Below are 13,013 nucleotides of genomic sequence, written 5' to 3'. Positions count from 1 at the left end.
TTGAATGCTCTAAAGTTACTGTTTTGAATCTCCCTCATTCTCATCTCTCCAACCCACCTGGAAACTTTCAACTCTTTCTTCCAGACTGGTTTTAGGCATCATGCTTTCTAAGAGCCTTCTGCAACCCTCCATGTTGGGATTGCGAGTGCTTCTATTATGCTGGTGAAGCTGTACATGCATTAGTAGCGTCCAATGCAATGCCTAGTGAATTATCACCTGACATGTCATTGGGAGACCAAATGTAGTATTCCTGGTTCCTGAGATTGCACCATGGGCACCATGTTACTTGTTTTTCCTTTTTAAAGTTTGTTTATTTTGAGAGTGAGATAGAGGGATGGGCAGAGAGAGAGAGGGAGAGAGAGAATACCAAGCAGGCTCTGTGCTTTCAGCACAAAGCCCAATGTGGGGTTTGATCTCATGAACTATGAGATCATGACCTGAGCTGAAGCCAAGAGTCACTTAACCTTAGACTGAGCCACCTAGATACCTCTGCTTTGTCTTTTTTGTAACCATATGTCTGCTTTGTCTTTTTTGTAACCAATATGTCTTTTTAGATCCCCATGGACAGGAAGGGGCCAGAAGAGCTTCAGAAGAGTTTGGGGCACATATACTAGATAATCTTTTTTTAAATTTTTTATTTTTTAAGATTTACATCCAAATTAGTTAGCATATAGTACAACAATGATTTCAGGAGTAGATTCCTTAATGCCCCTTACCCATTTGGCCTATCCCCCCTCCCACAATCCCTCCCAGTAGCCCTCTGTTTGTTCTGCATATTTAAGAGTCTCTTACGTTTTGTCCCCCTCTCTATTTTTATATTATATTTTGCTTCCCTTTCCTTGTGTTCATCTCTTCTGTGTCTTAAAGTACTCATATGAGTGAAGTCATATGATATTTGTCTTTTTGTGACTAATTTTGCTTAGCATAGTACCCTCTAGTTCCATCCACATAGTTGCAAATAGCAAGATTTCATTTTTTTATTGCTGAGTGATACTCCATTGTGTGTGTATATATATTGACGAGTAATACTCCATTTTGTGTGTGTGTGTATCTATCTATCTATCTATACATCTTCTTTACCCATTCATCCATTGATGGACATTTGGGCTCTTTCCATACATTGCCTATTCTTGATAGTGCTGCTATAAACATTGGGGTGCATGTGCCCCTTCAAAACAGCACACCTGTATCCCCTGCATAAATGCCTAGTAGTACAATTGCTAGGTCGTAGGGTAGTTCTATTTTAAATTTTTTGAGGAACCTCCATACTGTTTTCCAGAGTAGCTGCACCAGCTTGCGTTCCTACCAACAATGCAAAAGAGATCCTCTTTCTCCGCATCCTTGCCAACATCTGTTGTTGCCTGAGTTGTTAATGCTAGCCATTCTGAAAGGTGTGAGGTAGTATCTCATGGCGGTTTTGGTTTGTATTTCCCTGATGATAAGTGATGTTGAGCATTTTTTTCATGTGTTGGTTGGCCATTTGGATGTCTTCCTTGGAGAACTGTTTATTCATGTCTTTTGCCCATTTCTTCGCTGGATTATTTGTTTTTTGGGTATTGAGTTTGATAAGTTCTTTATAGATTTTGGATACTAACTCTTTATCTGATATGTCGTTTGCAAATATCTTCTTTCATTCTGTCAGTTGCCCTTTAGTTTTGCTGATTGTTTCCTTCGTTGTGCAGAAGCTTTTTATTTTGATGCGGTCCCAGTAGTTCATTTTTGCTTTTGTTTCCCCTGCCTCCGGAGACATGTTGAGTAAGAAGTTGCTGTGGCCAAGATGAAAGAGGTTTTTGCCTGCTTTCTCTTCAAGGATTTTGATGGCTTCCTGCCTTATATTGAGGTCTTTCATCCATTTTGAGTTTATTTTTGTGTATGGTGTAAGAAAGAGGTCCAGGTTCTTTTTTCTGCGTGTCGCTGTCCAGTTTTCCCAGCACCACTTGCTGAAGAGACTGTCTTTATTCCATTGGATATTCTTTTCTGCTTTGTCAAAGATGAGTTGGCCATACGTTTGTGGGTCCATTTCTGGGTTCTCTATTCTGTTCCATTGATCTGAGTGTCTGTTCTTGTGCCAGTACCATACTGTCTGGATGATTACAGCTGTGTAGTATAGCTTGAAGTCTGGGATTGTGATGCCTCCTGCTTTGGTTTTCTTTTTCAAGATTGCTTTGGCTATTTGGGGTCTTTTCTGGTTCCATACACATTTTAGGATTGTTTGTTCTTGCTCCGTGAAGAATGCTGGTGTTATTTTGATAGGGATTGCATTGAATATGTAGATTGCTTTGGGTAGTATCGACATTTTAACAATATTTGTTCTCACTATCAAGGAGCATGGAATCTTTTCCCATTGTTTTTGTGCCTTCTCCAATTCCTGTCATAAGCTTTCTATAATTTTCAGTGTGTAGATTTTTTCACCTCTTTGGCTAGATTTATTCCTAGGTATATGGTTTTTGGTACAACTGTAAATGGGATCGATTCCTTGATTTCTCTGTCGCTTCATTGTTGGTGTATAGGAATGCAACCAATTTTTGTGCACTGATTTTATATCCTGAAGCTTTGCTGAATTCATGAATCAGTTCTAGCAGTTTTTTGGTGGAATCTTTTGGGTTTTCCATATAGAGTATCATGTCATCTGCGAAGAGTGAAAGTTTGACCTCCTCCTGGCCGATTTGGATGCCTTTTATTTCTTTGTGTTGTGTGACTGCAGAGGCTAAGACTTCCAATACTATGTTGAATAACAGTGGCAAGAGTGGACATCCCTGTCTTGTTCCTGACCTTAGGGGGAAAGGTCTCAGTTTTTCCCCATTGAGGATGATATTAGCATTGGGTCGTTCATATATGGCTTTTATGATCTCTAGGTATGCTCCTTCTATCCCTACTTTCTTGAGGGTTTTTAGCAAGAAAGGATGATGTATTTTGTCACATGCTTTCTCTGCATCTATTGAGAGGATCATAAAGTTCTTGTCCTTTCTTTTATTGTTGTGATTAATCACATTGGTCTTTTATGGATATGGAGCCAGCCCTGCATTCAGGTGTAAATCCCACTTGGTCATGGTGAATAATTTTTTAAATGTATTGTTGGATCCGGTTGGCTAATATCTTGTTGAGGACTTTTGCATCCATGTTCATCAGGGAAATTGGTCAATATTCTGCTTTTTGGTGGGGTCTCTGTCTGGTTTTGGAATCAAGGTAATACTGGCTTCATAGAAAGAGTTTGGAAGTTTTCCTTCCATTTATATTTTTTGGAACAGCTTCAAGAGAATAGGTGTTAACTCTTCCTTAAATGTTTAGAAAGATTCCCCTGGAATGCCATCTGGCCACAGACTCTTGTTTTTTGGGGGATTTTTGATTACTAATTCGATTTCCTTACTGGTTATGGGGTCTGTTCAAATTTTCTCTTTCTTCCTGTTTCAGTTTTGGTAGTGTATACGTTTCTAGGAATTTGTCCATTTCTTCCAGATTGCCTATTTTATTGGCATATAATAGCTCATAATATTCTCTTATTATTGTTTTTATTTCTGCTGTGTTGGTTATGATCTCTCCTCTTTCATTCTTGATTTTATTTATTTGGGTCCTTTCCTTTTTCTTCTTGATCAAACTGGCTAGTGGTTTATCAATTTTGTTAATTCTTTCAAAGAACCAGCTTCTGGTTTCATTGATCTGTTCTATTGTTTTTTGTTTGTTTGCTTCAATAACATTAATTTCTGCTCTAATATTTATTAGTTCCTGTCTTCTGCTGATTTTTGGTTTTATTTGCTTTTATTTTCCAGCTCCTTAAGGTGTAAGGTTATGTTGTGTATTTGAGATCTTTCTTCCTTCTTTAGTAAGGCCTGGATTGCTACATACTTTCCTCTTATGACTGCCTTTGTTGCGTCCCAGAGGTTTTGGGTTGTGGTGTTATCATTTTCATTGGCTTCCATGTACTTTTTAATTTAATCTTTAACTTCTTGGTTAGCCCATTCATTCTTTAGTAGGATGGTCTTTAGTCTTCAAGTATTTGTTACCTTTCCAAATTTTTTCTTATGGTTGATTTCGAGTTTCATAGCATTGTGTTCTGAAAATATGCATCGTATGATCTCGATCTTTTTGTACTTGCTGAGGGATGATTTGTGTCCCAGTGTGTGGTCTATTCTGGAGAATGTGTACACTGGAGAAGAATGTATATACCATTGCTTTAGGACGAAATGTTTTGAAAATATCTGGTAAGTCTATCTGGTCCAGTGTGTCCTTCAAAGCCATTGTTTCCTTATTGATTTTTTGATTAGATGATCTGTCAATTGCTGTGAGTGGGGTGTTGAAGTCTCCTACTATTATGGTATTACTATCGATGAGTTTCTTTATGTTTGTGATTAACTGATTTATATATTTGGTTGCCTTCACATTTAGCCTATAAATGTTTACAGTTGTTAGGTCCTCTTCGTGGATAGACTCTTCATTATGATATAATGCCCTTCTTCATCTCTTGATATAGCGTTTATTTTAAAGTCTAGATTGTCTGATTTAAGAATGGCTACTCTGGCTTTCTTTGGTTGACCATTAGCATCATAGATGGTTCTCCATCCCTTACTTTCAATCTGAAGGTGTCTTTATGTCTAAAGTGGGTATCTTGTAAACAGCATATAAATGGATCTTGTTTTCTTATCCTTTCTGTTACCCTATGTCTTTTGATTGGAACATTGAGTCCATTGACATTTAGAGTGAGTAGTGAAAGATATGAATTTACTGCCATTATGTTGCTTGTAGAGTTGGAATTTCTGGTGGTGTTCTCTAGTCCTTTCTAATATTTGTTGCTTTTGGTATTTATTCATTCATTCATTCATTCATTCATTCATCTTTTCTCCCCTTAGAGAGTCACCCTTAAAATTTCTTGCAGGACTGGGTTAGTGGTCACAAACTCCTTTAGTTTTTGTTTGTCTGGGAAACTTTTTAATCTCTCCTTCTATTTTGAAGGACAGCCTTGCTGGATAAAGAATTCTTGCCTGCATATTTTTCTGATTCAGCACGTTGAATATATCCTGCCATTCCTTTCTGGCCTGCCAAGTTTCTGTGGATGGGTCTGCTGCAAACCTCATCTGTCTTCCATTGTATGTTAGGGACTTTTTTTTCCCTTGGTGCTTTCATGATTCTCTCCTTGCCTGAGTGTTTTGTGACTTTGACTATGATATGCCTTGCTGATGGTCGGTTTTTGTTGAATCTAATGGGAGTCCTCTGTGCTTCCTGGATTTTGATGTATATGTCTCCCCAGGTTAGGAAAGTTTTCTGCTATGATTTGCTCACATAATCCTTCCATCCCTATTTCTCTCTCTTCCTCTTCTGGGACCCCTATGATTCTGATGTTATTCCTTTTTAATGAGTCACTGATTTCTCTAATTCTTAAATCGTGCTCTTTTGCCTTAGTCTCTCTCTTTTTTTTTGCTTTGTTATCCTCCAATAGTTTGTCCTCTATATCACTGATTCTCTGTTCTGCCTAATGCATCCTTGCTGCTGCGGCATCCATTTGAGATTGCAGCTCAGTTATAGCATTTTTTATTTCATCCTGACTAGATTTTACTTCTTTTATCTCTGCAGAAAAGGATTCTAATGTATTTTAGGCTCCAGCTAGTATTCTTATTATTGTGATTCTAAATTCTGGTTCAGACATCTTGCTTGTATCTGTGTTGGTTAGGTCCCTGGCTGTCATTTCTTCCTGCTTTTTCTTTTGGAGTGAATTCCTTCATTTCATCATTTTGAAGGGAGAAAAGGAATTAATGAGGTAAAAAAATAAAAAAAAAATAAAAATTAAAAAAAAATGTTAAAGTTAAAAAATTAAAAACACACATGCACACAAAATCAAATAAATGATGTTATTTCCTAGGTGTGTTTTGGTCTGGGTGTTGAAAGGGGCTTGATAGATTAGAGAAAAAAGGGGAAAGAAAAGAAAAAGGAAATCATTTAAAATTTGAAAAAATGAATACCCTGAAGCAGAATAAAATGAAATGATGGAAGAAAAATAGAATTTGAAAAATTTACACAAAAGTAAAAAATATAGTTGAGAAAAATTAAAGAAAAATATTTTAATAAAAATTGAAGATAAAAATAAGTTTTCTCTCTTTCTGTATTTAAGAAAAAGAAAACCAATGAAAAAGAGATAAAAGAAAAAAAAGAAATTAAATAGATGGACTGGCAAACAGACTGAAATACGACTGAAATTACTTCATTTCCCCTAGAAATCAAACTATGAACTGCTTTACAGTCCATAAACTAAGCAGGTGGAGAGACTCTTGTTCCTGAAGAATGAGGTTGGCCCAGTTGCGCAGGGGTTAGTGTAACGGCTCTGTTCTCCAGCAGATGGCGCTGCTTAGCTTACTGGGGTGGATTGTTGTGGTGCTTGTAGGTGTGTATGTGCATGCACAGGAGCTGTGATAATGGCGTCACCCAGCTAGCCAGACTGTAGTATCGGAACTCTGTTCTCCCTGATCAGCAATCAAGCACCTGTCCTTTGTTTTTGGCTTCCATCCACTCTCTGCTTTTACACAGTCCATGTCCAAGCCCCATGCAGCGCCTCCCTCCTGAGTTTTAGCTCAGATGCGGCTGTTTTTTCTGACCCCTTATTTTTGAGGAACTGTGGATTTGACCTGTTCTGCCCCTCTGTGGGAAAGTCTTATTGAGCAATGGCCAGGTATGGCCACACCCAGGAACGTTTGCAGGACCGTGCTGCTGCCAATGCCCAGAGTCTGTGGCCGGGTGCCAGCCTGCATGCCCCAGAAAAATTTCATGCAATCATGTAGCAGCAGTGTTTCTGGGATTGTAGCCTATCACAACACGCATCTGGCACCAGGCTTCATCCCCAGCGACTTTGTTCCAGCACCAGCAAATATGATTGTTCTCCCAGATCCACTGGGTCTCTGCCTGTAGCGGGGGATGGAGGGGACACACCACCTCTACCAGGTGTCCTCCCAGCAGGGGAACCGCCTCTCTTGTGTGGCCCAAAGACCCCTGGACTTTACTCTGCTCCTGGGATTCACCCTTCCCACCAGAACACCACCAGGTACTGAGCTATGGTGTTTCAGACTCTGCGCTCCCCCTGTTTATAGAGTCTTAATGGAATTTAAACCCTCTCCTTTCTCCCTTTTTAGTTCAGTCCCTGCAGCTGTTTCCACTTTCCACTTTCTCTCCAGCTGCATTTGGGTTGGGGGGTGTTTTTTCCATATTCTCCCCCCATCTCCCTTCTCTCTTCACACACAAAAATGGCTCCCTGCCCTCCACACTTCTCTCTCCCCCAGTTCACCTCTCTGCACGAGGTACCTGCTGAGTTCTGCGGTTCAGGTTGTGCATATTGTTGTGTTAATCCTCCAATCAGTTTTCTAGGTATGCAGTATGGTTTAGTGTTGGTCTGGCTGTATTTCATGGATGTGAGACACAAAAAAACTTCCATGCTGTTCTGCCATCTTGGCTCCTCTAGATAGTCTTAATGAAGGCAAGGATAACCTATTGAGCACTCGAATGCTAAAGATGGTGCATTGTGTACACTCTCATGTTTCATGGCAGCAAGTAGGTACTGTTGCTATATACATTTTACAGTAGAGGGAACTGAGACCTAAAATCACACTGTTCATGGTTGGCAAAGTAGGAGTTTGGACTCAAAACCTGCCTGCAGGAAAGCCTGTGCTTTTGATTTGAGCTTTGTTTAAGATTCTTTCCCTGTCTCCCTTTCAGTGGCACTCCCAGGCTGTTTGGATTATTTCCTTAGCACCAGTCTAAGAGAGCACTAGGATGCTTTGAGAGACCCCCGGCAATTGTATCTAGGGCCCAGTGGGCTGCCGGTTGGGAATGGTGCACGATGGAAATGCTCACAAAACTCAGTAAACATGTGTCCCTGTGTTGTTAAGTTATCTGTGTAAGGAAAGTGTTTAACACTTATTGTTAAAGCTATGTAGTGGTGGAGGTGAGGTTGGGAGGTTGACATTAGCTAAAATGTGAACTGAAGAAAGTATACATCAGTTGTGATAAGAATGGTGTTACTCTGAAGCTTTGAATGTGTAATCTATTTTCATATTTCTCTCTCAGCCCCTTCCTTTTTCCTTCCCATATTCAAGCAATGGGCTAGTGCTGTGCTTATTGAATCAGGGGAAGCAGGTGGTAGGGCAGAAGACAGAAATCCTGACTTTTGCCTTTAAAAGCCTAAGCCCAAAGAGAGGAGAAGATTCAGGGCATGGATAATGTGTCTTGATCAGAAACAGGAAGGAGAAGGATTTCCTCCCTTTTGAAGACTGTAATTCCTGTTTAGAGTGGATGAGAACAGAGGAGTCTGTGAATCCTGAAGAAGGAACCTGGCCCTCTCTTCCTGGAAGTGTGCTGAGAAGGCAATGCCTCTGTGGTTTATCCAAGGAGGCCTATAAAAATATCCAAGGTCTGAGGAACAGCCTTGAAGAAGCAGCAAGGAGGCTCACTCAGATCTGAAGAGGCCATGCTATGAAGTATGACTTGATGACCAGAAGGTCCTCTAGTGCCTTGGTGACCCAGAAATAGCCTTCTCTGTAGACACAGATATGAAGGATGCCAAAACAGACTGAAATTAAGTTTCCTGCCAGCCCTGGAATGAGTGCTCAAATAGAAATTAAGCAAACATTCAGATCATGTCAGCAGTTCTGGCAGGCAATCTCTACCTTGTGCCTAGCTGGAAGAACCCCAGATATCCTTTATGCCAGCTGCTCATCCATTCCAGGTGGACTGCTTTTTGAGGTGTCTTACTCCAGTAGAGTACTGATAGCCTGCAGAGGTAGAGGCTTCTTGGCATTAGGCTCAGAAGCTGCTGATAGCCTTGATGCTGTTCAGGTCTTCGAATAAACAATTGAGGCTGTAGGACCAAGACATATGTATTTCTTGTACCCCCAATAGTCTTGGGAAGTGACACACAAAGGACAGGAGTCAATAAGAAGTAGTAAATGAAGGAGGAAGTAGGAGGTGAGTTTGGAAAAGAGGGAAAAGAACTGGAGAGCAAAGAGGGCAGGAAAGCAAAGTCGTTTTGGGACTTGAAATCAGTTTGGGCTTCCAAAAGCTTGTTGGTGGCTCTGGTGCTCTAAGCTGTCCCTGTCAGTGAGTATTATCTAAGTAGGGATGATCACCCTGCATCTCTCTGCAAAGACTCAGAGCAGGGGAGGGAAATGAAATTTAAGAAAATGTTTGGCCCAACAGGCTGTCAACTCAAGTTCATTCTGCTGAAACATTTCCTTCAGAAGGAATGAAAATGGGAAGGCAAACATCTGTAGCTTTCTCTTAAAAGGAGCATCTTTAAACAGATGTGCTGAAAAAACTTGAGGATTCCACCCTGTCTCAGGCTCAAGTGGATTGAAGAATCTTCAAGGTGGATGAAACTTTGAATGTCATCTGTCTTTCCCTCACTTAATAGTAAACTGAGGCTCATGGAGAAGTGGTTTGTTTTGGCACTTGCAGCTTGTTAGGGGCAGCTTGTTAGGGGCAGTGTCTGATGATTCAACTGAAGGGACTTTCATGAGGTCATTTTTATAGAGGTGTGGGTAAACTTAAGGAAACCCACATGGCAGGCACCTAGAAACTAGTGACAGCAGGAAGCTATTGTCTCCCTGAGGCCTTAAATCCTCTGAGAGCCACAGCCTGGGGGAGATGTTACCTGACACCTGTTGTAGAGGGACACAACCACTGCCCCAAATGTGGCACCAATGCAGGAAGGAAAGGAGGGAGAAATTCCCCAATTTCTTGCTTTCCTTATTCCCATCTCCTGTCAGTGCCTCCCATTGGGCAAACCCAACTGGATGCCTGGGTAAAATAATCCAGAGAGTCCAGCCTCTCAGAACTTGGAGTAGGGCAGAGAATAAATCTGGGGTGGGAGCAAATGGAGAATAATCACAAGCCCAGATCTCCTGATTTCCCATTGAATATTCTTCCCAACATATTTTTCCCTTAGACTCTGGAAATTTGGTAAAGTGGGTTGAGTGTAATGTTCTCCCCTAAAGGGGAGGAAGCACTGAACCCTCTCTCTTAAGAGTAAAGATTTTCTAGTCTTCCTTTCTGCATTGTGGATTCTTTTCCACTCACCAATGGATGAATGCATAGTTAACTGCTAAGGATTTTAAATCCACATATTAAAATTTCATTTTCTCTGAGTACTCTGAGTAGTTTCTTGGAGCTAAAGTATATTAGCATCGTACTCAGTTTTTCTTTTTTTCATCACTAACATGTGGTCAAAGAATTACTTAGACATTCTTCAGGGGTATCTAGATGTAGGGTTTGAACTTCTCCATGTGATAGAAACTTGAGAACTGTATGGGACAGAACCTCTGGGCTCTTGTCTTCCTGCTTATGGAAATTTGTTCACAGTTCCTGAGCTTCATACCAGAATAAGCCATACAAAGACAGTACAGGGATGCCTGGCTGGCTCAATAGTCAGAGCATGAAACTCTTGATATCAAAGTTGTAAGTTTGAGCCCCATGTTGGGTGTAGAGATTACTTAAAAATAAAATCTTAAAAAATATAAAGACAGAACAGAAGTTAGAGGTAAATTGGGGTTAAGGGAAGAGTCCTTATTATTTTTTAAATTTATTTTTCTTTAAAAAATTTACCTAGATTTTTAGTGAAAAGACAATCCATTGACTAATAAATGTGCTTTGATTTATTCATTTTAATTGCTATATTATATTCTAGCATATGAATTAAGTAGTTTATGTCTATATCTACTCACTGATAGACAAATTAGGTGGTTGTTAGTTTTTCACAGTTGTAAGTAAAGTTGCAGTGAACATCCTTATGCATGGCTCCTTGTGCAGTATGGGGTGCTCAAGAGATGGTGAGGATGAATGGGCAATGAGGAGCATTTTTCAGTAGAGTATGCAGCTAGCAATGCATACTTTTCCTTACAGATTCAGCAACATTTATTGAGCATGCTTAATGAATGTACACCTTTTTGAAGGGGATATTATCACAAAATAAATGGAATTCAGCATAAGTTTAGATTATGACTGCTATAATGTACATATAACTGTGAGAGTACGGAAGAGAATGACTAACTCTGTTGGGGAAAATCTGGGAAGACCTCCAAAGGCAGCGACTGCCTGGCCTGGGCTAGGGGAGACTGTGCTAAAGAGAAGGTAGAGCAGATGGTGTGCAGGCAGAGGCAACAGCGTGGATAGTCATGTACCATGAAAATGCAACATACACGCAGAGAACTAAGCTGAAGGAATAGAAATTGAATGGAAATAACCTTAGTAATGCTGTGAATTTTGCAGCTAATCAGTCTTTTTGATGGCCTAAGCTGCCACCTGCTAAAAGTCACTTATCAAAGCAGTGCCAGCTTCTTCTTAGACCCATTTATACCCTTACCTTTGTTTTTAAAAAGTTTCTTGTGTAGGTCTAATTTGTTACCTTCTGTATTTATATATCCTCATTGTGTTTCCATCATTACTTTTTGGAATAAGATGGGTTAGTAATAGCAACAATAATTAGATACTTAAATAATAGAGAATAAGACCTTCACCCTTTGCATTTGGCCTGAATTGGACTAGTTTTTACCTTTTGTTCCTTTGCAGTTGTTGTCATAGTAGGTAATGTTCTAGCAATAATTGTAGTTGGTCGTTTTCATTATACCTATCAAATGAGGCTCTTAAGACTCAATGCCGTCCAGCCTTCTCTATGTTATTCTTGCTTTCCTACAACTGTACTACTCAAGTGAATTTGTGAGTAGTTCTCTTCAGTCCTATAGAGTGAATTTCATGTAGAGTTAAATGACAAATATTAAAAGCTGATTGGTTTAGAATTGATTTGCCAATAAACACATATTTAAAGAGTAGGTAAAGATTTAGGTTTATGGTTTATGAAACTTGGTTTGGCTTTACCTGAAAACCTAGCTTGACAGAAACTGTTCCTACCTCCCAGTATTTCTTACTCTCTGCTGTCTTTTAGTATTACAACTCCCTCTATGGGTTTTATCACTGCTCATGGGTGCCCCAGGAGAGGTGGTGTAATTGAGTGGAAGTGATTTGTACAACTTTTGGGACATGTTCTTAAAATCAATCTACTCCCCCTCTTTCTTTTGCCTCTTGAGAAGTGGTGGCAACTGGAACAGACACTTTGACACACAGATGTAAGCCTGTGTGTAGGATGGCTGAACTGCTCTACCACCTTGGATACCAGAGAGAGCTCATGGAGCAGAGCTGCCCAATGATGTGGACTGTCTACCTACTTCTGGTCTCTTAGAGAAATAAAGTTCTGTCTTATTTAACCCACTGAATTTTCAGGTTTTTTTTGGTTACATAGCTTAACCTAGAGCCTAACTAAAATACCTAGTTGAAAAAGAAAAAAAAAAAAACTGGGTGGATCAAATATATATTTTTAAGAATATAGATTAATGTGGCAGGATGGCAGTTCAGCAGATTTTATATTTTAGGGACTTTTAGCAATTTTATTTTTCAATTTGAATACCTTTTGGTGAAATATATTTTCCTTTCCCCACAATTCCCACCAAGCCCTATTTTCTTATATCTACTAGATTCACACATTTATATTATCCTCCAGCTTCCTGTTGACATTTGAATTTGTTACTCCTGGAAACAATCTATTTTCTTTTCATGTTGAAAACTCCTATAACATCCTGTGATAATAAGCAGGGTTTCTTTAATGTTCTACAGGCTGGACATGATAATGTACATCTGATCACATCACTTACTGACATTCACTGAGGCCTGAAAATAACTCTTAGGAGTGCCATTCTGCTGGAACCATCTTGATATTGTATAAACAGGCTAGATCTAACTTACTTGTGTTCCCGGGGGAACCAGACAAGAAAACAAATTTAGTGGGATTCATCAAGGGGGATAACGATAAAACATGCCACATCCCAGGAAGCAGCAGAGCCTTGGGATTCCTCTTCACTTGACACGACATTTAATGGGATAGTGGTTAATGAAGCTAGAGAACTCAGATATTTCAGCCCCTTAAACCAACATCAAGTGAAACAAAAATGTCAGTTTTATAACTAAAAAAGAGGTGAATTTTTCTTCAAAGC

This window comes from Neofelis nebulosa, chromosome 4 (assembly GCF_028018385.1).
Source record: "Neofelis nebulosa isolate mNeoNeb1 chromosome 4, mNeoNeb1.pri, whole genome shotgun sequence".
Taxonomy (NCBI): domain Eukaryota; kingdom Metazoa; phylum Chordata; class Mammalia; order Carnivora; family Felidae; genus Neofelis; species Neofelis nebulosa.
The sequence above is the reverse complement of the archived record's forward strand: the minus strand, read 5'-3'. Positions refer to the sequence as shown.